This window comes from Durio zibethinus, chromosome 1 (genome assembly GCF_047325235.1).
Source record: "Durio zibethinus cultivar Kanyao isolate XHJ-2024 chromosome 1, ASM4732523v1, whole genome shotgun sequence".
NCBI lineage: Eukaryota > Viridiplantae > Streptophyta > Magnoliopsida > Malvales > Malvaceae > Durio > Durio zibethinus.
In genome coordinates, this window is record NC_143162.1 from 718,993 (window position 1) to 744,626 (window position 25,634).

General features: G+C 28.8%; 1 pseudogene across 1 annotated transcript in view; it reads right to left on the reverse strand.

Moving 5' to 3' along the window:
- Positions 1 to 10,071: 10,071 nt before the first annotated feature.
- The window catches only part of LOC149520229 (insulin-degrading enzyme-like 1, peroxisomal), a 35,004-nt pseudogene continuing 19,441 nt past the window's right edge, over positions 10,072 to 25,634 (reverse strand). Inside the window, exons 7-26 of the transcript XR_016333586.1 lie at positions 25,565 to 25,616; positions 24,770 to 24,892; positions 24,554 to 24,666; positions 24,220 to 24,382; positions 20,347 to 20,439; positions 20,090 to 20,175; positions 18,642 to 18,728; positions 17,116 to 17,219; positions 16,504 to 16,606; positions 16,280 to 16,375; positions 16,000 to 16,186; positions 15,738 to 15,799; positions 14,632 to 14,736; positions 12,940 to 13,111; positions 12,602 to 12,811; positions 11,751 to 11,875; positions 11,619 to 11,670; positions 11,454 to 11,540; positions 10,787 to 10,909; positions 10,072 to 10,582 (exon numbers count right to left, since the gene is read on the reverse strand). The product of XR_016333586.1 is annotated as an insulin-degrading enzyme-like 1, peroxisomal (transcript). The remainder of the gene's footprint in view (positions 10,583 to 10,786; positions 10,910 to 11,453; positions 11,541 to 11,618; positions 11,671 to 11,750; positions 11,876 to 12,601; positions 12,812 to 12,939; positions 13,112 to 14,631; positions 14,737 to 15,737; positions 15,800 to 15,999; positions 16,187 to 16,279; positions 16,376 to 16,503; positions 16,607 to 17,115; positions 17,220 to 18,641; positions 18,729 to 20,089; positions 20,176 to 20,346; positions 20,440 to 24,219; positions 24,383 to 24,553; positions 24,667 to 24,769; positions 24,893 to 25,564; positions 25,617 to 25,634) is intronic.

Below are 25,634 nucleotides of genomic sequence, written 5' to 3' on the forward strand. Positions count from 1 at the left end.
TAATATAACACTACTAATAATTTGTATTTTTTAGCTTTTCTTTTTTGTGGTTGGATGATTGAGCATTTGATCTAAGACTTGAATTTAATTTGATAAAGGTTAGCCAGCTCCTGGTTGATGACGGCATAAGCAGATAATTTGGAGCTGTTAAATGGGACCACCCATTGGGGCATTTGCCTTGAACATTACTTGATTTTTAGTTTCATAATAGCTCTTGATTAACTGCGATGTAGGGGTAATTTATGGAGTAATTAAATTTAATAATTTTAAATATAATATGATAATATAATATAAAATTAATATAAAAATTAATATATATTTAATATAATCATATTTTATATTTTAATTATATTTTAATTAAAAAATAATATTAATCGTATTCATATCAAATAGTAATGATACGTTTAATATATAATATTATTAATAAAATAAAAAATTTAAAAATTATTTTAATTTATTTAAAAAAATTAATAATTATATTTATTTTATCATTTTAGTATTTAAATAAATTATAAATATTTAATTTTTAAATAATTTTTTTATTTGAATAAATTAATTAATTATATTTAATCGTATTATTCGTATATAATTATTTAATTATGTTATGTATTAATCATATTGTATTATATATAATACATATAATAAATATATGATATTTTTTTAAAATTATTCTCATTTAAATCTTCATATCATGTTTATGTTAAATTTATTCTTATCACACGTAAAATCATATTTATCTTAAAATATGATATAATAACATAAATTATTTGGTCTAGAAGTAACTTGCATTTTGGTTTCTGCTACATCTGTTGGGCCTTTGCTAGTCAAAGAGGAGGGTGAGAACTGAGAACTGCGAAGTACATATTTCTTAGCCCTTGCCTTAGGTATGGTAAGTGGATAGAATTAAATATAATATTTTATATATTCGTATGATAATTATCTTGAATTAAACATATATAAAAAATAAAAACCATCTAATATAACATATTAGATGCTGTTTGTTTATAACGTTGCAACGAACCCTTTTTAAAAATTAGTATTGAGTTGGCAAAGGAAAGAGATTTGGTATGGATGACATCAATACTAGCTTTAATGTGAGGCTTGTGAAGGCCTGCTTATAAATTGTGACGGCCATTGGTATTTCCTTGTTTTTTTTTTTCTAATTTTTGGTTTTATATTAGGTGGGATTAGAGTCGATAAATATTAATTTGAATTCGAAAAATTTGTTTTGATAAAAAAAATTATCATCCAAACCGAAATGATTAGAGCTTAGCATAAATTTAAAATAATTTTTAAAATGATTCGAAAAAATAATACGAAATTAAATTAAATTAATTTTAAATTTTAATAATTTATATTTAAAATGACATAAACTTAAATATTAAATTCAAAAAATTCAATACCAAAATAATCTAAAATTTCAAGAGTTTATATTTAATATATTATTAGTATATAAATTTTATACAATATTAATAAATAAAATGATATTATTTCATTAATAAATAAATATTAATATTTAAAATAAATATATAAAAATAAATATATTTTAAAAAATTTACTTATTAATAAAATAAAAATATTTTATTTATTTTATTAAAAAATAATATCATATTATTCATTAATAATATATAAAATTTATATATTAATAATATATCAAATATAAATTCAAATTTCTACGAATTGCGAGCCGATCCGCTCGGTTGCTACATTAACATTTAAGACTGCCTTTGCTAGGTTAATTGGGCTGCCTGAAGTTAACTCATCTGGTTTTGGGTCCAACCTTTGTATTTTAAGCTTAGTTTCTAACCTAACAAATGTTAGGCGAAGCCAAGCTTGGGCTCACTTGCTGGACTATGAAACAGCTCCTAAAGCCCGTTGTAACTCTTGCTTAAGAAGGCAACGGTTGCAGCATGACGAAGATGTGAGCTAAATTAAAAGGACAAAGCTACTTCAACTCTACCAATGCATTCCAAACCAGAGGTTTATTATTTGTTTCATATACAAATCAATGATACAATACATATCATCCATGGAGGGATTTTCTGATTTTCTCCAATGTAGAACAATACCTCAGTCTATGAAAACTAACTCTAAGAAGCTTTACCAGTGACCCTGGACCTTTATTCTGTTTATTTCCATGGCAAACTTTACTAAAATTTGTACATCAGCAACCTGGTATGAGCTTGAGCTCTGTTTCTTCTCCCCACCTCTTCTGACCTACAGCTTCATATGAACAAAGCCTCCTTGCTTTCTCATTTCCGATTCTTAAATTCTTAATTTCAAATCTCTAATTGTCTTTTGACTGTGAATAATTTATCTTGTAAAATAGAAGTTCAATTACATAATTAAAGATATTTATCGTTTGAGAACCAAAGTAATAAAATAATATAGTTTAGGATCCAAATGAGTAATTAATCCAAGAAAATTATATGTTTGAAATTACAAAGACTTCAAAATTATTTGAATATCTTATTCAATAAGAGGTGTTTGTATTTTTTTAAATGTAACAAAAAATATTATTCTTAAAAAAATGAGATTAAAATAAAAAATTTTCAAGAATTTAAATAACTAAACAGACACCTTACTTGCAAATTAATTTAGCACAAAAATTCGAATTAATGATAACAATAACTGCATGCATAAACAAATAAAATCTTAAATCCCATAATCATAATAAAAAAGAAAACCCAAGAAATTAAATTTATCTTCAACATTATGAAATAATATTAAAAAGTCGGATGTTGATGTTTGACCATGCATGCAATTAGAAGAACTAAACCACTAACCTAACAATGAAATACTTGACAATTATATGATCAACCTTTGGGGTCTATAAAAATTAATTACTAATTAGTAAGTAATTTGGAGTCACTATTATTATTATTATTATTATTATTATTATTATTATTCTGGCCGGACAAAATATGCACTTGTAAATAAGAAAATTGACATTAATTATGGTATGAAATAAAACATGAATTTTCATGGCGAAAAACATAGTTGGGATTGTGGAATAACTTTTAAATTCAAGTTGAAGGCATATGAAAAATATATAATCACTCAATTTAATCATACATATATGAGTTAATCAATTTAATCAAACAAAAAATTAAACAAAAGAATTTAGGGATAGAATTAAGAAAATTAATTACCAGTGAGCTGTCGAGGATGATAGTGGTAGAGATTAACCTCAGGAATAATGAGGTTAAAACAAAAGGGTTTATTGAAAACCCTATAGCTCAAAAAAAGCTCATCATCACTTCATCAATGGGTATAAAGTGATAACATATAGGAGAATAATATTTGACATAACCATCAATGGAGTTTAACCAAATGCATTGGCTAAACATGTTGCCCTTTTACAAACATATGCTTGACGGGTTTCCTCCCTTGTTCAAAAGTGAACGAACCAACAAATCAGATCACGGAGAGCAAAAAAGATAATTGATAATCTCTTGCTTTGGAGAAATTAAATTAAATTATTTATTTGCAAAGTATTATTTATATATATAGCCGCTTAAGGGGAAAGTTTCTGTTTGCAAAGTATTATTTATATATACAAGGTATTTATAAGCTCAAAAAACCCTAGGTTCAATCAAGCTTGATCTTGAATTGACAGCACTCACTTTCTGTTGGAATGAAGTTCTTTAATCGAGAAGGTTTCTTGAAGTTACATGCAAGTAAAACTTTTTAAAAAGTATTCTTATAAATCAATCTTTGTCTTTTAGATTATAATCATTAGGTAGCAACTTCAAGAATACATAAAATAAACAAAAAATCAAATCTTGCATATCAAGAATGTAGATTCGGTCAAGGTGTACTCACTTTCTAAAAATCATCTTTAAATGTCTTGATCTTAAACTCGTAAATTGCATACAAAACTTGTTTTGAATTTTGGAGAGAAAACCAAAATTTTATTTCAACAAAAAATCTTCTTTTACCTTTCATATTGAATAGTATTTATAACTCATACAAATCCTATTTTAAGTAGAATTAAGAATAACAAATCTTACTCAAAATAAGAAATCCAAATTCAAATAGAAATAGTAAATAAAATTGACATCTTATTATTTCACATTGTCCATTCGTAATCCTATGCATATGCATCTACATAAGTTACCATAAACTTGTATTCACTTGAAATTATAATTCTGCTCTCATTCATTACCCAAATTACCTAACTTGAATATTATATGAATTTTTTTCATTTTTCTTCAAGATTGCATAAATCCAACTCTTTTAAACTCCACAAAACCATTCTCAAATATATTTTCCATTCTTTAATTTCAAGATTTTCAAGAAAATCAAGAACATCACAAAAACATTCTAAGATTTCATATTATGCATCAAGAATCTACAAGATTTACTAAGATTCATTCTTTCCTTCAAGATTTCCTATAAAACAAAAAATTGAACACATTAGGAATAAAAAAGAATATTATTTTGCTAAAACCTAAGCAAAAATCAATCTATAAAGCACTAGAAATAACTCTATTTCATAGAATTATCAGGATATTAAAATTTAATACGTAATTATGAAGTAATCATAAGGATATTTTTGTAATTATGCTTAGAAAGTAATTTCGACTAATTATAATATGAATAGTATTTTCATAATTATTGTAGTAGAGCCATTATATGAAGTAACCAAAATGGATTTTATTTGTAATTATGGTTAGAATGTATTATAGTAATTTAATACAATTATAATATGAAAGGTATTTTCCTTATTATGGTAAGAAGATAATTTCATAATTATGGTTAGAAGGTATTATAATAATTTTTGTAAATTATAATGAGGGATTTTTTTGTAATTATAGTAAGAGAGGACATTATAATAATTTTAGGCAATGATGGTAGGAGGGTATTTTTATAATTATGGTTATTGGGCCATTATAGTAAATTTGATCAATTATGGTAAGGGGAGTATTTTAATAATTATGCTAAGAGGAGTATTATAGTAATTTTAATTAATCATAGAAAGAGGGGTATTACAATCAATTCAGATACATGTAATTCAATTATCAAGTAATTAAAAGGGTATTATAATCATTTATAAAGAAATAAATTTCATATTATTGTATAGATGTTAAAATTTATTGCGTAATTATGAAGTAATAAAAGTAATATTTTTGTAATTATGCTTAGAGAATATTTAGTAATTTCAATCAATTATAATATGAGAGGTATATATATAATTATAATAGGAGAGGCATTATATGAAACAATAAAAAAATAATTTTTTTTTATAATTATGGTTAGAAGATATTATAATAATTTTAACAAAAATAATATTAGGGGTATTTTTGTAATTATGGTAATAAAAGTATTATAATAATTTTGGTCAATTAGGATAAAAGAAAAAAAGAGAAAAACAAATATGTCACATGCAATTTCTATTAAGTAGATTTTACAAAAAAAGTTAAACCCAAAAATTTTTATTAAATATTTTTTAAAAATTTAAATATGGAAAAAGTTAAAAAAGGTGAAAAAGGAAAAAGAAAAAAAAAGATATAAGTGGTTCTCAAATATAAAAAATATATATATTTAAAAAATATCTAATTTTTTTAATTTTAAAAGTATTTATTAAATAATTTTAAATAAAACTAAAGAAATAAAAAAACAAAAAATGGAAAAAAATTAAAATTTAGAAAATAACTTGCGATAGCCAAAAAAAAGGGGGGGGGGGGCGAGGGACCATGGACAGCAAATCATTCAAGTATGTTAAAAAAAATTCTTAATCACTTTTTTTATTTAAAAAAAGAAAAAAAAAGGAAAAAAAAGTTTGGTAGAAAGGTATCCTAGACATTAAAATACAATCTTTACAAACATATATTTTTTATAATTTAAAAAAATAATTATTTTTTAAAAAGGAAAACGTAAAAAAAAAAGAAAAAAATGAACAACAAGATTGATATAAGATAAGTCCAATTTTAAAAAATTTAAAAAAGAAAAAATTATTAAATATTTAAAAAGTAATAAAAAGTTTTTAAAAAATTAAAAAAAATTTAAAACAAAAAAAGAATGTCATGATATCGAGTTAAAATTCGTACAGAAAAAATTATCTAATGACGAATTTTTTAATAAAGAAAAAGTTTTTAATAAAGTGGGCCCCATTAAAATAAAGAATTTAAGAATATATTTATAAAATTTTTAAAAATAAAAAAATCTGAATAAAAAATTAAAAAAAAAAGTAAAAATTATCTAATGATGAATTTTTTAATAAAGAAAAAGTTTTTAATAAAGTGGGCCCCATTAAAAATAAAGAATTTAAGAATATATTTATAAACTTTTCAAAAATAAAAAAAATCTGAATAAAAACTAAAAAGAAAAAGAAAAAGTAAAGAAAAAAAAAGCAATGTGATTGCGTCATGTGGCAGAAAAAAGGGCGGCAAGTGAGAGAGTATATTAGCAAAATTAATAGTATAAATATATATTTATATATTTATATAAACAGCTGCTTGAGGAAAAAGGTTTTTTTTTTTTTTTTTTTTAAATATTTTAGGGGAAAGTTAAAAAGAGATAAATTAGGTTAAACTTTATAATACATTGAGTTTGAATCCAATTAAAATTACACTACCCAAGTCTCGGTTAATTAGGGAATTCTATGTATTGAAAAAAATAACTTCTTGATTTCTAGCTTTTATTTTATTATTAGCAGCAAATTATATATCGGAGAAAATGAAAATTGTTTTTTTTTAATTGTCTAATGCATGTCATTAAATTCATGCAATCAAATTCATTGATGTGTATTACTCGAAACATGGCAAATATAGTCGTGACTTCCTTTGACAAATCTTTCATGTCTCTGATTGTAAATCCACAAATAAGTGCACAGTACCTGGTGAAAAAGAGAAATTGTAAATCCACAAACCAGTTCATAGTACATGGTAGAAAAAAAAATTTAAGAGCAACAAGAAACAAGATTAGAAATAAAAAAAATTAAAATGCAATTAGTTTCCTAAACTTCACTATCTCAATTGTTTATCAATCAAATTCTTTTTCTTCTGTTCCTTGATGATGATGCTGTAGCTATTATCCACATGGCCAAATTCTTCTTTTGTTAACAAAAATAAAAAAAGTATAAACACTAAATCAAGATTATAAAAACCGTTAAATACTACACTGAATTAATAATGCATATGACCAAATTCTTAGTACACCTTTAACAGTTATATATTTTTAATTAGTTTTGACTCGTATGATGTACGTGTTATACACGAATAATTTTTTTATCTATTTATTTAATTTACTACATATTTTGAGGATAATTATAAATTGATATAAATATTAATTAAAAAATAAAATATTAAAAAAAGATAGTAATAAAAGTAGTAATTAAAAAAGCTATATATTTTCTTTTATTTTCATTGTCCAATTTTTATTTAATATAAAATAATAAAAACATAATAAATAAATATTTTTTTAAAATTATTTGTTCAAAAAATAAAAAAATTGTTGATTCATGACTTACCAATTTAGGATTAATATAGAGAAAAATATTAAACATTAAATACGATATTCAATATAGTTAAATGAAATACTAAAAAAAATTTATTAATTACAACTTAATTAAAGAACATATTAAATAAGAGATTTGATAATTATAAATTGATATATTTATTTTTAAAGTTTTTTTGCAGCAAGATAAAAATAGATTTGATTTTATTTATTTTTAATTTATTAAATATCTTTATTTTTTTTAATTATTTTCATTTATAACTTTTTAAAATGATATTGAAAATCATGCAATTTAAGAAGTTATAATAATTAATATATATACTGAAACTTAAATAAAAGTTCAAACCGTATACTCTTAATTTTTTTTTATTATCTTATATTTTATAACCAAATTTATATTATCCTTTGCTTTCTTTAAAAACCTTTTAGTATATAATTTATTTAATTTTACAGTCCTATATAACTATCACAATTGAGAAGTACAAATAAGAAAATATAATCATATATATAAAGATAAAAAAATTAAATCGCGGAGGCTTGATTCAAAATAATTTTTTAACATATAGTTTATTTCACTTATAATTTTGAAATAGTAACGTTGAGCAATGAAAGTTAAAGCAATGATTTTGATAAAGATATCATTGTGATAATTAAATAGTTTAATTAATTTCTAACAAAGTAATTGATTAAAACAAAAATATACAAATAGAATGTAAATTATAAAAGAATTATATTAAAATAAACCTTTACAATACGTAAAGCAAATTGGAAAATAACAAGAAAGAAAATTCATATTCTTTTTATTTGAAAAAATAAAATTTCATTATAATCTCAAATTCACTTTCAAAGATAATCAAATAAAAAAATTACAGATATTGAAAAGAATTAAACAAATCTATGCAGACAAACTTATTATCTTTAATTTATCGATTAGTTATTATGAACGCACTATTATATAATGTGCAAGTAATAATATAAAAAAAGCTTGTACATACAAAAATAAAAATTCCTAAGAGACATAATAAATCAAATAGACACCTACAATAGATTAAAAGAAAATTTCAAAGCAATCAAGATTTATAGGATAATTAACTTGAATAATAATAAAAACAAAAAATAGAGAAAAAAGAAGAAAGCAAGAAATAAAAACATGTAACACAAAAAATAATAAATTAAAGTTAATAGTTATTCACATATTTTTACCTTTGAAAATCATGAGTGTTATTGTTTTCTTCTGCATTTTTGACACCTAATTCGCTTTTAGCATAATTTGCCACTATCTTTTACAATGATACATCTCAATTGCTGTCATTTATTTTTGTATGATTTGTTTATTTATCTCCTAATTTTTAATTATTTAGTGATAATTTGTATTTTTTATCAAGATAAAAAAATATTTGTATAATTTTAAATTAAGATATGTGTGCGATTTAAATTGAAATAAGATATTTTTATTTTAAATCATAAAAAAGAGATAAGAAAATCGATAAACCAAAAATGTCAACCATAAATTCTAATTAATTTAAATTTATAAGATTACGTTTTATATTAAATTTATAAAACTATTGATTTAGATTGTATGATTTTGATGGTATATGAATTATATAGTTTTTAAGATTTAACGATTTAACTTTAAAAATTATAATTGAATTTTGAAATATACAAGTAAGTTTGAATTATAAATTTTATTTTATTTTTCTTAAATTTAGGATAATATTTATTTATATTGAAAGATTTGGATAACCTTAACTTTGAAATTTAAAAATTTTAAAAATTAAATAATTGATTAAAATTATTTGATAAATAATTAAATTAAAAATTATCTTATTTATCATTTAGATAGAGTATACATGTAAACCTTAAGAAAATTTATCTAATTATATATTTAAATTTATTTTATGTATCATTAAAATAAATTATACATATACAATTAGACGTAAATAAATTTTATCAAATTTTTGTATATGTTATAATATAATATTATATATAATATATGATTATAAAAAGAAGACACTTTTATATTTTCATTGAAAAAAATTTACACTCGTAATAAGTACATTTGGTACCTTTAATAAATATCAGTGAACTTATTGAGATACATTAAAATTCAGTGATCAATTTAGGAATTTGGTGATAGTTAAGTGACCAACTCATAAATTTACCCCCTACTGTTCCCTCATTACAGAAACAACACAGTTAATGAAACTGGAAATCAACGATTTGCGACAAAACAAAGAGCCCCGCCAACTGCCAAACATGGCTTCCTTTCCAGTTTCCATCTCCTTAGGAACGAACGAACAGTGACTTCAGCTCTTCTTCTCCCCACTCCACCTTCCAGGTAAATTCAACATAAATTATACTAAAAGCCCACTTGCTTTTCAGAAACTTTCAGTTCATTGATAACTTTGTTCTTCTTTTGTTTTCTCTCTTTGATAAAGGTTGTTTGATGCAGGGATGAGAATGAGAATAGCAGCCAGGTTCCATTCCTATTACCCACAAACTGCAGTCTTCTGCTACCTTCCTCCTGAAGGCCACCACCATGATCTCAGGCCTGAGAGCGGCTGTACCAGTCAGAGTCAGATTCAAGACTCAAATCATGACAAATATCAATGAATTCCAAGCCAGAGGTTTATTATTTGTTTAATATACAAATCACTGATACAATAGATATCATTCATGGGGGGATTTTCTGTTTTTCAACAATATAGAACAAAACCTCAATCTATGATCCATGAAAACTCGCTGTAAGAAGCTTTGCCAGTGACCATAGACCTTTATTCGGTTTGTTTCCATGGCAAGCTTGACTAAATTTGTACATCAGCACCCAGGGATGAGCTTGAACTCTGTTTTTTCTGCGCACCTCTTCTGACCTACAGCTTCATATGACCAATCATCATTTGAATGAACCGTGAAGAGGCTGTGATCTTCTAAAACAGAAGATATCATCAATCTGGATGGTGCTTGGCCGAACTGGTTCACTTTTCTCTGAGTTGTATTCGGAAAAATGTTGGTTCCCGTACACTCGCACACTAAGTGTCTTCTTTCGAGTTGCTCCAAAATTTATATTTTCATTGAAAAATTCTATCAATTCTTGTTGTGTAAGCTGTCTTAATGCTGCAACCTGTTAGAATAAAGATAGTAAAAATAAACTATTTAATGAAATAAACTAGTCTGATTAAATTAAAACAATCATCGTAGACGAATAATTACACTAAAATGGAGTATTACATAGTCAAAATGAAACGTAGATGAGTTTCATTTAGCAGAGTAAAAACTTAAATGAATTTCCCTTCCATAATTAGAAATTTTGGATTGATCTACATACCTCAGCTTCTCTCCGATCAAACTTGAGCGTCCCGTCAATAATCTCTCACCAGTAAAATCTAGATTCTTCCCTTAAATTCTTGTGCTTCTCGAGCTTCATATCAATCAATGCATTTACGTTGCTCTGTTTAACAGGTTGGCAATTTACTATTAGACGACAAAATCAATTAAGTCCAGCCACAGATGCATACAATCGTACACATGACTCAAAAATCATGCACATGCAATCTGCATCAAGCTTTTAAAAAATTTTTGGTACTTGAACTTTGAGAAAATGTATAAATTGATATCTAAAAAAATAAAATGTATAATTTTTGCTTTTTGAACTTTAAAATATTTTAATCCAAATTCTTATATTGTTAACTCACCTATATGATATCAAATTAGTATAATTTTATTATATGTATGTCATTTGTTAAATAAAAGTTTGAAATATTTTGTAAAAACTACACGTGGATGTCATGTGGATGCCACGTGACAAAATACCCCTAGAGACCAAAGTTAAATTATAATGGTATGTTACATGAAACTTTGTTGCAGAAGAACCAAATAATTTATCTAACAAAGATGGAATTATCTACCGAAGCTACTGATGCTCTCTAAAACAATCTCACATATTACCATAGACTGTCATGCAGGTTAAAAATAAAGTCCACACTCCATCTTACTTTAAATTCACCATTTGTCATCTCATATAATTTACTCTCAAACATTGTGAGGAACATTTCAACTTTCAAATCGATATGTTCCAGATCCTGTCAAGAGAGACCGTCCTTTTAAGTTGAAGCAACAAGGCAACAAATATATACAAAAGAAAGAACCGTGCTATTCACCTTTACTGTAGACTGGATAATGAACTGCACTCCACGGATTCCAGAATCATTCCTAATGAGAGACAATTAAAGACCATAAAAATTTGGCAGACAATCCAAGAAAAAATTTAAGGGACATAGTTTCTTTCATACCTCTGCATGAGGACAGTAATGTACCCCAGTTGCTCTACAGATCTAAGTTGATGGACGGCAGGTTGCTTTGCAATAAGAGCAAAAAGCTGAAGTTTCACATTCAGTATAAAATCATCCCGATTAACCTAACCACTCAAATGTGATTAACATCGGAACTAAATAAAGACCAGATAATCAAAATGGAGCACAATCTCACCCACAACAAGCAAGAAACAGAAACACACACTAAAACAGAAACAAAAGAAAAAGGTTTTCCATTTTTTATGGGGGCCAGGGCACTTAAATAAAACTACCACTGTCTGGCCCAATATTATAGTGACTGCTGAATGCAAAGACCCTCAATTTCCCCAACATATGTTTCATGGGCAACTATATCTCAGAATCAGCAGAAGCAAGCCAAAAGTCTTTTTTCGATGATAGCCTTAAAGCATATTATCATCCGTACAATCCTGCAATGCTCTGAGGAATATCAATGTTGTTTCCATACAATACAAACATGTATTTGTTTATTCAACGCAATTATGTTCCTTTCAAAATCTAAGCTTGTATTCACATGTACAAAAACAATTGTTCATGAAGTTTGGCACCGCAATAAGAGCCAACAACAAAGAAACATACAAGATTTTCTATTTCAGGACATGGTAATAGCTGTCCAAACTAAAGCCCCAATTATTTTGCAGCAAATATTTTCTCATGAAAATGGTATTTATCGGTTACTTTTGGGCATTTTGCCTGCATTAAAAATTTTGTGAACATCATTGTCATCAGGGATGATAAAATGATTGCTGAATGAAAATGCATTCCAGATAGGGTCATTAAAAATCTTATGTTCTCCAGATAAACTCAATTACCTGAATATAGTGTAATAAGGCAGAATTCTCATCACTTGGATTAAAGCCTTCCTTAGAGTAGAAGTAATTCATGCCCCTTTCAAGTTTGACCACTCTATTTGTTAGATGCTGGGATGGAAACAGTGGTTGGGCATGTAGGGTTTGAACCCTGAAAGAAAATATCTTCAACATGCTGAATCATTGATTCTGCTTCCTCGTTTTCAATGTTTCCTATGCAAGAAATAAATAAAATAAAATAAAAGAATGATAATATTTAGAAAGCAAGTATAACTAGAAGCAATAAAAATATGACTGAGATGGAGAGGGAACAAACATATGATAAACCGGTTATGTAACACCCTTATACCAAGGAGCAAATTTTGCAAGGTCTTCCACATTAAGTCGAGGTGAAAATTCAAGTTGTTCCATCCAAGGCCATGTATGGTCCTCTAGTATTAATGAGCAGTAGTACATAGCCTGTTGATAGGGTTGCTGAAACTTGAAATTTTGATAGTCCTTCATTACCATTTCCTGATAAAAACAAAGAAAGAATGCAAAGGCAGAACAGAAGGTTATTAATAAATGTATTAATTAACAGAAAAAAAAAGCATTTTTAAACCACATGCTCCATTGACGAACCAATAAATTCTGCCGAAATAAAAAGATCTCTCATCCAACAACATGCATTAGCAAGTTAACCATAAAGTACATGCATGGAGCCCACGTTTACACATTTTTACTTTGACAGAGAGAAGACAGGCTGCCAAACCAACATTTTATCACAGATTACACAAAATCTTTAAGGCTTTTTTTTTCCTTTTTTTTTTTTTTTCAAAAAACTAAAGGAAATTGACTAAATATGGATGAACACTTTTCAAAATGTACCATGCCATGGATCATATGTTCAGCTGCTCTTGATTTCGGAATATGAGGTAAGCTTAGTTACTCATAGGTGCTATAGCAAGGTAAAAGCTACAAAAGGACGTCAGGACACCACTACCTTTCCTTGGAAGGCAAGCTTATAAAAGCATTGCATTTGGTGCACAGGCAGGTGCCTCATTTGAGGCTAGCTATGCATAACTAGTTACTTTGAAATTTACATAAATATCCATAATTAACTGCCTTTATCTATTCATCAGGGATCAACGATCTTCTACCCTGCAACACAAATACAATTTATTGATAGTGGCCGCTTAAGATTAGAAAGCTTCTTGCCATGCTACTCACACTGCTTATTTATTGCCTTTTCACCGATGGCATAATACTCCCACATCTCTTGATTATATCACGCCTAAGTGGTATAAGGGGCTATTTGGAGACTTTTCCCCTCAGTGATTGCTTTCAAGATGGAACCAACATCCAATCTTGCAAAAATTAGGCATCTTTTATGTACGATTGTCTTTTGTTTGAAATTATTGCATGAAGTAAGTCTATACAGTAATAAACATAAATGTACTTTGAAACTCTAAAGGTAATTCTAGGTCTTGGTGAATCAATGATGCCTTTAACTTTTAATTATCTTTGAACATGTTTATCTATATGGTACACTTAGAAAAACTTTGGAGAATCATTCTTCTTCAGACTATCAAATTTAGACATGACAATGTGATAGATGGATAATGAATGAAAAGATTGCAAAATGGCCACAGGTCCTTTACACTATATGTAAACACGATGATGATTGTGAGCTCAACATGACAAGGGCCCAACATTATGAAGCCCCAGAAAACAACCCAACAAATAAAGAACTAATTCCACAAGATAGGAACAACAAATGTATTCACTTGGACCAAGACTACGTTTGATGATAGTGACAATTTTGAGGAAGAAAAATAAAAGGTTGCAATGTCTAAAATACTGGATGTAGTGAACCTTCAGGCATAACAAGCCTTAGTCATTACCTTTTTATTCCTATTCAAATCAATAAGTAACACATGATTAAGACACACAGGAAGGAGATAAGCAGGCAAAAGACAATGGAATACTGACAGCAAAAGGCAGTTCTATATTTCTAAAGTGTAAATAGCAATTTATATTCTCTTAGACATGACCTTGATTACCGAAAACCTGTCAGGTTTCACTTCAAAATTTGCAATTTTGTCTACTACAGTTTCCAGCAAGATCCTCAATTTGTGATTATAACCAACCATTGTCACCTAAAAAGGAAAACCAAATTAAAAGATACCATTTGTTTGACAAAAAAAGAAATGATGAATGGCATACAACCACTGGGAATGTGTGCACACATACCTATAGAGAGAAAGAGAAAATGATTACCACAAAAGAGAATTTTTTCCCTAGGATCTTTTCAAATAAGGTAAGATTTAGAGCATCCATATCATGTCAATTCCAACTTTAATCTAACTTGAACAGAAGGCAAACTACAGATTGGTAGAAGAGTAAGGCATAATTTAGGGTGTGGCAGTGTAAGTTCATTCTTTACCATTTTCAAAAGATAGAAGTGTCACACTTCATACTTTTCAGTTAACTTCTCAAGAGCGATAGATAGAAGTGTCTTCACCAAACAAATAGATAAAAGAGTACAGCAGAATTGGTGGTAAGTTGCTTAAAATAATGCTTCAGAGTGGATACTCTATTTTAAACAATGCTTGCCCTTTTCAGAGATCCTTTCAAATATACTTCACAAAGGCTTTTTCTTGAATTGGTAAATGATCCCAATTACCTTTTAGCATTCAGAAAATCTTTTGTTTCTGCCAAAAGAAGAAAAAAACCAAAATTGTTTGAATGCTAGAAGGTAACTGGAATCATTTTGTTCAAGACAAATTTAGAAGTTTCATGAGCATCAACATGATCTTCTAATATACAATCAATGTTATTATAAACAGATCCATCCAACTAATTCAATGTGAAGAAGCCAGGAGTCAGGGCAGGCAGTGGTCAAAATAACCCCAGTAGCCCTCCTCAGACAGAAAATTGGCCAAACTCAGATGACATGAAGCTTTAACTATGAAACATGCAACCCCATCTCTGGTTATCTTTTTCATAATGAAGATAATATTTTTCAATTAACATTTTTAAGACATGTATATGTGTCATTATAGTTCATTACCTTATCCATAGACAATTCATATTTAGGTCAACGAAAAACATTATCCAATGGAATCACAATAACAACACACGAGAAAGGAAAAAGTACCTCAAAACCACTATCTGTATGGTTTATGCCGTAATGAAGACCAGCAACCTGAGTATAGTAAGCTAAAGCATGAAAGATAAAACAAGGCATCCGTATAGAAGATAATCCTACTCAAATGATAAGAACAAATCTAGTCACTACAGAAGGCTTTGCATATAGAAAGCTCAACAAAGAGAAAGAAGTGGGAAAGGAGGGGAGTGTAGAAATGTATATGTATAATCACATTAAGTCATTATGTAAAAAGCAATAACATTTATCGTACCATATTCATTCAAGTAATCCATCAATAACCGTGCAAAAGATCGGCAAGAACTTCAGCTTCGGGAGAGTTGCTAGCATGGGGGCAGTTGAAATCTATCTTAACATATGCCTTAGGAGTAGAGAATTGTATCAGGCATGTACCATAATTTTGAATAGGATGACTCTATCAGCAAAACTGGAAACTTGACCTGTTCCAAAGGTTAATCATATGAGAAGTCAGAAATGAACAACTGTAAAAAGAAAGCGGTCATAATAAAATCAAATTTAAAGACTCATCAAACCTTCTCTTGTGCATTCTTAATAGACAAGTCAGTTGGTATAAAGATATTAGGTGCTGGTAGATGCAGCTTTTCATTAGTAGATAAGGACATCCACCCCTGCCGTCAAAGAAAGATCAATCAAGCACTTTTTTTTCAATAGAATCAAATGACTAGTTGATCAACAGACAAATGAAATTATGATACAGATCTAATTAACATATCATCAGCAAGATCAGACTATAGACCTGAATTATAGAGGGGCTAACTTTCTCAATGGAATATGCAGTACCATACCATGGTTCAACCTTGTCAGTCAGTCCCTCAAATTTCTTTGACTCCCAGAAGATTCTGTTATAAAAAGAGGGCTTATCAGAAATAAACTATGTCACAGCACAACCACAACTACCTCTTGACTAATAAGATGCGGAACCATTTCTACAATTAAGAAAAACAAACAAAAGTTTTAAACACTACCAAGCAATATTTTGGAAAGCTTCCAGAAACTGTTTGTAATGAGCTAGAAAAGATTAATAGCAACTTTTTGGGGTAGCTCCAACGATATAAGGCAAATAAATTTGATAACATGGCAGCCCATTTGTTCAGTAACATGCACAATGTAATTCACACAAGCATAGAAAAATAATTTTGAATACCAATGTTGAGCAAAAGAACTAATAATAGAGCATAATCATTTGTGAAAACTTATAAGCAATTTCAAAAGGGGAGCCAAACAGGGGCCACATAAGTCAATTAGGTGTACACTTGAATTAAAATGAATGTAAAAAGAGCTGAAATGTCTCTAATGGGACAAGTGAATGCTTCATATCTTCCAGTTTAAACCATATTCAAACACATACCTGACATTCTCAGGAGAAAGCTCGTTTAATATCATTTGTATGGTGTCTGGATTGAAATTCGAAGGCAATGATGACCCCACTAGCCAATCTTTTGGAGGATATATCTAAAAATCACTTTCCAAAGAATCAGAATCAAAACTAGCAAAGCTCCAAAATAAGAGCCTCAATATTAAAGGAAATATTACACTAACTAAATGAACAATTTATAGATGAGGGTAATTGGGATATAGAATGACAATCTAGAGCAAGTCCCAAAAGTCAAAGTTCAAAAACTTGCTGGTTAAATGATCAACAATTCTCCTTAAGAAAGCTCTTAAAGGAACTTTACGAGAAACTAAACAAGCTCGTAAGTAAGCCACCAAATAAACTTGAGGAAGATGTTGCTTTTGAAACAATCCTTCAGCATCAGGTTTTACAGATGCACCAAATGAAAGAAATAACATCCACAAATACGGAATCTCAGGAGCACCCTTCGAATATTTTGAACAATCAACCTTTCTATTTGGTCCTTAATTGCTTCTAGATCAATCACAAATAGCGATTCACTTCGTCTAGGGGAAGACTACAATCTCCTGCAGCGTATGGCAAATCTGTGCCAAATCAGCGTATACATACTAACCTTGGATACCCAAAATATTTTGCAAATTGGCACAATAAAAATACTCTCCTCACTTGAAAAAATGGCCAACTCCTTTTAGCCAAAAGACCAATCCATATATGCCCTCCAATAGCATGGCCAAACCTTCCTATACACAAGTCTAACAAATCCCTCAGTAGTCAAATGGCTCTTTTTCATAGAAAATCCTCTCAAAAGTCCATAAAATTTGGGGCATTCATGAACAATTGTTTAGTTTTGCTTGGTAGGAATGATGTGGAGAGGGAAAGTAGATTAAAAATTCTTCCATTGGATTAAAAAGTTATGAAATCTAATGGGCAAATCTCATAACCACCTATACAGAGCCAGACCTTGGGGTATTTGATATTTCAAATGTGCATACCGTGGGTTAGATAACATCCTCGTCGCTAGATTTGGGATTTAGTAGGTGACCACCTCAAGTAGCAAATATTCTGGCAATAGACTCATCGATTCCATTTTTCAAGTGGCAAAAGATAGAAAGCTGTGACATTATTTGATGATGGGTATTCCAAGTTTCTTTACCATCAAGTGATAAAGCCATTCAAAGAATTTAAAGTAACTAAGAAGCTTCAGTCCCTGTGTGTTGTCTTCATTACCTCTTTACACATCAAATATACAAGAAAACATGTAAAACAAGTTTCATTTCATGTCATACAAAATAATCCTTTCTTTACAGCAAAATCGCTAGTAGTTGTAATCAGCTAGTCATATCCCTCATGGCAAAGTTTAATTTAAAAAGGTTTTTTCATAAATATAAGGTATAATACAAACATAGACCGAACTATAACTGAAAAAAAATCAACACGCTACCAGTAAAAAACTTAAAACAAAAAGTTCACGCAATAAAACAAGGGAGACAAAGGGGAGGAGGGGATGTAATTAAAATTACCTGCATATTTGATGCAATATTTACAACATAGTCAATAGGAGGGATTTTGTCCTGATAGTGAAATCCTGTCTCGCAAACAGCTGAGAGCTTCACAAATTAAAATGTCATAGAATCATTAACTAACTAGAAGATATTGACAAACACTAAAATCAAACCATAGCAATGAAAAGAAAATTCCTTAACATTGATACACGAAATAAAATGACAAGATTGAGCAAAATCTCAACATGAATTCTGATTTTATTACCATACTTTTTAAACGCACTTTTTTCAGCCAAAATTTTTTCCATCTGCAATAGTAATGCTAAATTAGCCCTAACTTTAAATAAAAAGGTTTAAATAAAAAGGGAAAAAGAAAAAAAAATCCTCAAATAAAAAGAGATTTAAAATGATAAACAGGAAAATTGCACAGTAGACTTCACTTCTGTCACCCAAAAATAACCAAATCAATCATAAGGTAATCAACTGACTTTTGCCTGCTAAAGAATCTGCAATAGAATAAATTTCTCAAAAAAAAAAAAAAAGCATCAATCTAACCCTGTATTTATTATTTTATAAATTTTGGCTACTTTCATGTATGAGGGCAAAACTGTAGTTTCATAATTTCAGAGCTCTAGGATTAAGTTCTGATTATTTTGGATTATTCGAGTTAGGCTTGTTTCTTGGATACCAATTTACTACCTTTATCAGAAATAGTTCAAGCTAGTTCCAGGAATATCATTATAAATACCAATTATTGAGATTTCACTATGCTTGACTAATGAAATTATTATTCCTAGCTAAAAGCCTAAATCCCTCCCTCTCTCTCCACTCCTGTTCATGGTCTAAATCACGTTTCCCCCATTTTTTGATAACATCCCTCCCTCACTCTCCCTTCCCCTCTTCCTACCTCCCCTCTCTCTCTCTCGGCTCCAGCTGCTCTCCCTTCCCTGCTTACCCATATTTTAAAATAAACTTCCATCAGCCAAAACCCACTCTCTCTCTCTCTCGCTACAATCTTCTCAGGATGCTGTTCATAGCATAAAATTTGTGCCTCAGAACTATAATTTCCTTTCTTCTTCACAACCCTAAATCACATTCCTCTTTAGTACCCATCAACCCTAATTTGTACCCCTTATTTTAACATAATTACTATTAGCCAAAACCTCAATTACAAAATAAATCCTAACCTTTTGCTGCCAAAAAATTATAAATCTGACAGAGCAAACATTGCTCCTAGAGTGGTTACATACAAAATTCACAAGTCCAAACATTTGCTTTCACGAGATCTAATGAAATGCAGCATGTTATCAATCAAATAGCACTCTTTGTATGTAAGTTAAAACAGGCGTATGATTACATATGCAATCAGCATAGACATTCAAATGATGATAAACAGTTACATTGAATGGTCAATAAATCCTAAAAAAAAAAAAACTATAATTTATTCAAGTATTATATATGCATACCTCATCAAATATCCATTTACAAACACCAGACTGCTGCAACAGCTGAATGTATTTAAATAGCAACCCAATCATATCCTGCATGTGATCTGAAATTTAATGAATTGGAAAACAATATTAGTCAAGTTAAAAGATTTCACTGTTTCCCAGGTAAAGTTTACAAGCCTTAGTAATCTTTACCAAAATAGAAACTTAAATGATTAAAAACATACAGACACCCTACGATGACGGAAAGGATGTGAATGAAAATGAAAACTAACCATGGCCAGCATCAGTAAGTTCAATTACTACTTTGAAGAAAGAAAACTCCAAAGTCCATTCACCTTCACCAGCAGACAATCCAGTAGCCCATCCTACAAAGTTCCATATATAAACATACACACAAATCACTAAATATACACCCTCAATAAACACATAATATCCTTCATACATATACAAATAAATATGAATAAGCACACATACACAATTTTATGTACGACTTCCTCATAAAATGAGAAAAGAGAGGAAAAAAGGGGGGCAGCATGATGTCTATTTGTCCATGTATGCAAGTGCAAACTTGAGCTCATGGTGCTAAGCCAGCATCATACATTTTCATGTAATTGTATCATTGGTTTCCTTCCTGTTTGCCACCACCTCAATCTTTAAAATTTTGAGTTTGATATAAACTACCACCCACGTCCTTCCTTGACCACTTTTTTAGTTTCTTTGCACCATCTTACTTTTTTGTCAAACTTTTCTGTCTTTTGAGCTCCAATAACCAAATACCAAGCAATGGAAAACAATAACATAACCTAGAGTTATGTAAAAATTTCTTGGTCTTCACAAAATAACAACATACCTAAAGGCTACTTAAATTTTAAGCATATTATTGGGGAATTCAAGTTAAATACTGTGACCGTAATTATTGGTCACTGTTGTAACGGTTTTGTATCCGTCTTATAAATTTGGAAACGAAATAAAAAATAACCAATCTTTTTTTGATTAGGTGCGATTGATCACCTATTAAAATATATCATTTTAATAAAATCTTAAAATTAATTAAAATTTAGTAAAATGATAAATTTAGGGTCTGTGTAATAGTCTGGGTTCGGGAGTCGATTACGTTGGAGAAGGATTAACACCCCTACAGCGCCCATTTAAAATGATACCAATTAACTACATGTTATCTTTTGATTTTGATAAAAAACAGTCTCATTATTTTCGGTGTTTGAAAAAAAATTTTCTTGATTTTTTTATTTATTAAAAATTTATTTGTTATTTGATTTTATTTATTGTTTCATTTATTGTTCAAATTTTATTTGAGAAAAAGAAAAATAAATAAGAACTCTTTTATTAAAATAATTCTTAAAATGTTCCAGTACGTTGATAACATTAGAAGAACTTTTTCTCACCTAGAGATTTCTTAAGTATCGCTTCTTGAAATACCTTAAAATCACATCTTTGGAGGCTCAAATTTATTTTTCGTAAAAAATTATGTCATGCATGCAATGCAGAATGTTACCATATTAATGCACACATTTTATTCTTTTTTTTAAAATTTTTTTAATCGTTTTATTTAATTTTTTCATTTAAAACTTTGAAGAAAATGGAATTTTTATTATACTGAAAATTTTCTATAAATATTTTAATACACTGGTAATATTTAAAAAAAATCTTCTTACTTAGGGATTTCTTAAAGCATATATACTCGAAATACTTTTAAAATCTCATCATCGGATAAAATTTTTTTTTCTCATTTTTATTACTTATTCTTAATTTATTAATTTTTATTATTCTATTAAAGAAAAGAAAATTTTTATTGTATTGAAAACTTTTTATAAATACTCAAATACATTGATAGTATTTTAAAAAAAATCTTATCACTTAGAGATTTCGTAGATATCACTACTCGAAGTACCTTTGAATCTCATCATCGGATAAAAATTTTTATTTTCTTATTTTCTTATTAATTTTTTATTATTTTTATTTAATTAAATTTTTTACCAATTATTTTACAAGGTTTATTCAAAATTATCAAAAACTTTTATTATATTTTATTATTTATTATTTATTATTATAAAATAACAAAAATTTATTCTGGTAAATTTAAAACATTTTAATATGCATAAATATGAAAAATAATAATTAAACTAACAAAAATAATATATAAAAAAATCTAAAAAAAAGTTTTTAAAATTTTTTTTACCTAAACCGGACCGTTGAACAACAGGTGATTTAGTCTAGCGGTTCGGTCTGGCGTCAATGGTTCGGTTTAGTCTGAATCAGTTTAGTTGGACCTGTCAAAGGGTGAAAGAGAAGCGGGTCACCAGGTCAGGTGTCGGACCTCAGATCGGGTCACAGGTTGACGCGCGGATCCTTATCGCTCAAAATGGCGTCATTTTAGGCATTATTGAAATGATGTCATTTTGGGTTTAGTCTTCTATATAAAAGTTAGAAATTTTTTTTTTCATTTCTCCCCCTCTCCAAAAAAAAAAAAAACTCTCCTCTCCCCTTTTCAGACAAAACCCAAGGGGGGTTCAGTCGGTCACCGTCATCGCTGCACCATCGTTGGTCATCGATCGTCGCCCACTGTTGTCGGTGATCGAAAAATAAAAAAAAAACTAAAATATTCCCCTTAACCCCCTAAATACAGATCCAACATCTATTTCACCTGAAAGTGTCTCAAACAATGCAGATTTGGCTTGAAAGTTTTTGCCAAAATTCTTTTGTTGTGTTTTTGTGTTTTTTTTTTTGCTGGTGCTAAATTTTCTGTTCCAAGGGACTGTGTTTCTGGATTTTTTAGTTTTTTTTGTTTGATAGAAAGGTTTTTTTTTTTCGAATCTGGCAAACTTTTTGTTGAATCTTTTTTTTCAGCAAAACTTTTTTTTCTATCGATTCCCTTCATTTTTTTAAAAATCAATCCCTTCCCCCTTTTATTGCAAGTAACAAGCTTTATTTATAAAGCTTTCTAAAATTCAAATCCCATATTTTTAACCTAAAATTCACATTGTCAAGTTTGACAGTATGTTAGGCGACTGGTGGTGGTGATGGTAGCTGACATTTTGGACTTTGGTGATGGTGCATTTAATGTACTAGATTTTATCAACTGAATCGGATAAGGAAAGGAGAAGAAGGAAAAAGAAAGAAAGAAAAAAAAAAGAGAATAATAATAATAATGATGATGATGATGATGATAAAAAAAATAAAAAAGGATGTTTACAGTCACTTAAACCAAAGTCAGAAGACACCAAAACTATTTTTTCACAAGATTTTCAAAAGATTCATGCAGTATGAATTCATGATTGGATTCAAAATTCACCAATTTATTTTGCAGAACTTGAGGTGATATTTCCATTTAAAATGAAAAGTTAAAAGTAATGTGTGCTACATTACGTTAAATGCAATGAAAGAAGAGAAACAGCTCTAAAAATATAAAGATTAAAGGAACCGTGAAAGAGAAGTGTAGGACGTCGAATAAACTAAACATTCAAGTTAAGAAACACCTCATTTTTTAGGATGAAATGAGAGATAAACAAAATACTGTGACAAAAGTTATTTTAATGATATAATAACAACAAACTAAAACTTATATCTCATAATTCTAGGGTCGATTATATAAAAAATATAAAAAAAAATCATGTTAGCCAAAAGTTGTTTTAATGATATAAAATCAAAATGCCAATCTATACTAATAACAAAGCCCCTTACTGAGTTTGATATAATGAGTCCAATGACCCCAACTCGGTGAAATGACGAAAAAAGCAAATCACAAAATTAAAAACGTGTATTAATAAGACAATATTAGCTATTTACTTTACCTTGAAAGTAGGGTCAGAGTCCATAATTTAAACCCATTTCCGTGCTTACTTTTTCTCTATTAGGTTTCTTACATGCATTTAGTCCAACTTCTCTCTTTCACATGTAACATAACTACAAATTCTTTTATATTTTATATATTTTTTAATATTATCTAATTCACCCACATTGTGGATATGAATAGCACTGGTATCTTTTGTATATGTTAATCAAAAACCAAAATATGTCTACATTTTACTTGGATTTAAGAGGACTCACCCTAAATTCAAGGAGGCATGAGTTTTGAGATGTTTCAAAATTTGATCATCTAAAGCATATAAACAACATGCACAACCTACCTAATGTTTTCAAGATATAAAACAAAGATCCTTCTCCTTCGTGGCCAATGAGATGACCAAGATACCTACATGGCCCTTCTTTGTAACGAAGAATGCTAGGAGTTATTGGCCACACAAGCCTTAATTTGTGGCCTTATTTTATTGGAACAGCTCTGACAAGAATCTGAGAATTGAAATTTAAAAAAAAAAAAAGAGAAGGAAGAGAAAAAGAAAGCAGCCAAAACAAGTCTCTTAGAACATTAAACCTTATGGAATAAGTCTTGCTTGCTTTGTTAAAATTTGTTACAAAGATAACACATTGACTATGCAAAAGCACCATAACAGCACTATTTACCTGAAGATGTTCTGATGTGCAAGGCTGACCAGGAAACTGGAAACAGCTTCTATCAAAGTTTTGAATTTCCTGGAACTTGTCCTCCACCAGACTCTGAATTTTATCAAGGCTTTCTGAAATTACGGAAGAAAGAAATTGTAGTTCCTGACAATTCAAAGCAATCATAGCAACAACTCCTTTAATTCTTACCAAAGCCATAGCCCTTAAGTTACTAACCCTTTGAATAAACAACCAGATGCATGAGGTTGGCTGAATATTTGTCTTCATAGAATTTAAGGAGTTCTTGCCTTGTATCTAATCCTTTTGCTTTTGGTCTAACATCCAAGGTATCCCAGTTCCCTGGACATGATCGATTTACTGACAAGTATAAGAGATTATAGATACTCGGAATACCGATAGGCACCATTGTCATTTCTTTTTTACAAGTTCAAAACACACAAAAAATGAGAAAAGGCAGACTGGCAAACTGTGGTAGAGATAAAAATAATCCGACACATCCAACAAAATAAAAGAACAAAAGATAAAATCACCAAAGAAATTATCTGAGAGAGAGAGATAGATCATCAGTATCTCAAAACTAAAATCTATTTCAGTGTCCCATCCTTGCATATTGAAGGCATATCAAAAACAAGAGAGTACTCGAAAATGAAGTATAGTAATTAAGCACTGAAATAAAATCTATCCAAGAAGTCCAGAAAAGAGTAAGAAAATCTTAGCATCTGTCTAAAAGGAGAACGAGTATCTAAGAAGCAAAGATATTCAGACAAAGTCTTGGAAAAAATCAAAACTGTAGAAGTGCTAAATTATTCATCATCAGATTAATATTGCAGACCTTTTCATTCAGTTTTTGATAATTTATCTCCAATATCACTAGGTTAATTGACTAACTATGAAGCAGAATGCATGGTCTATGGCCTGCTTAGTCAATGAATTCAACTAAGGAGAAGATTGAAGACAGAAGGGGATGCAGGGGAAGGAGGGAAAGAAGATCAAATAAGAAAAGGTTTTAACCTGTGCTGAATTTGTGAAATGGATGATTGTCCAAGCTTAGATGTTTCTGAAGCTGCGTGGAAGAAAAATT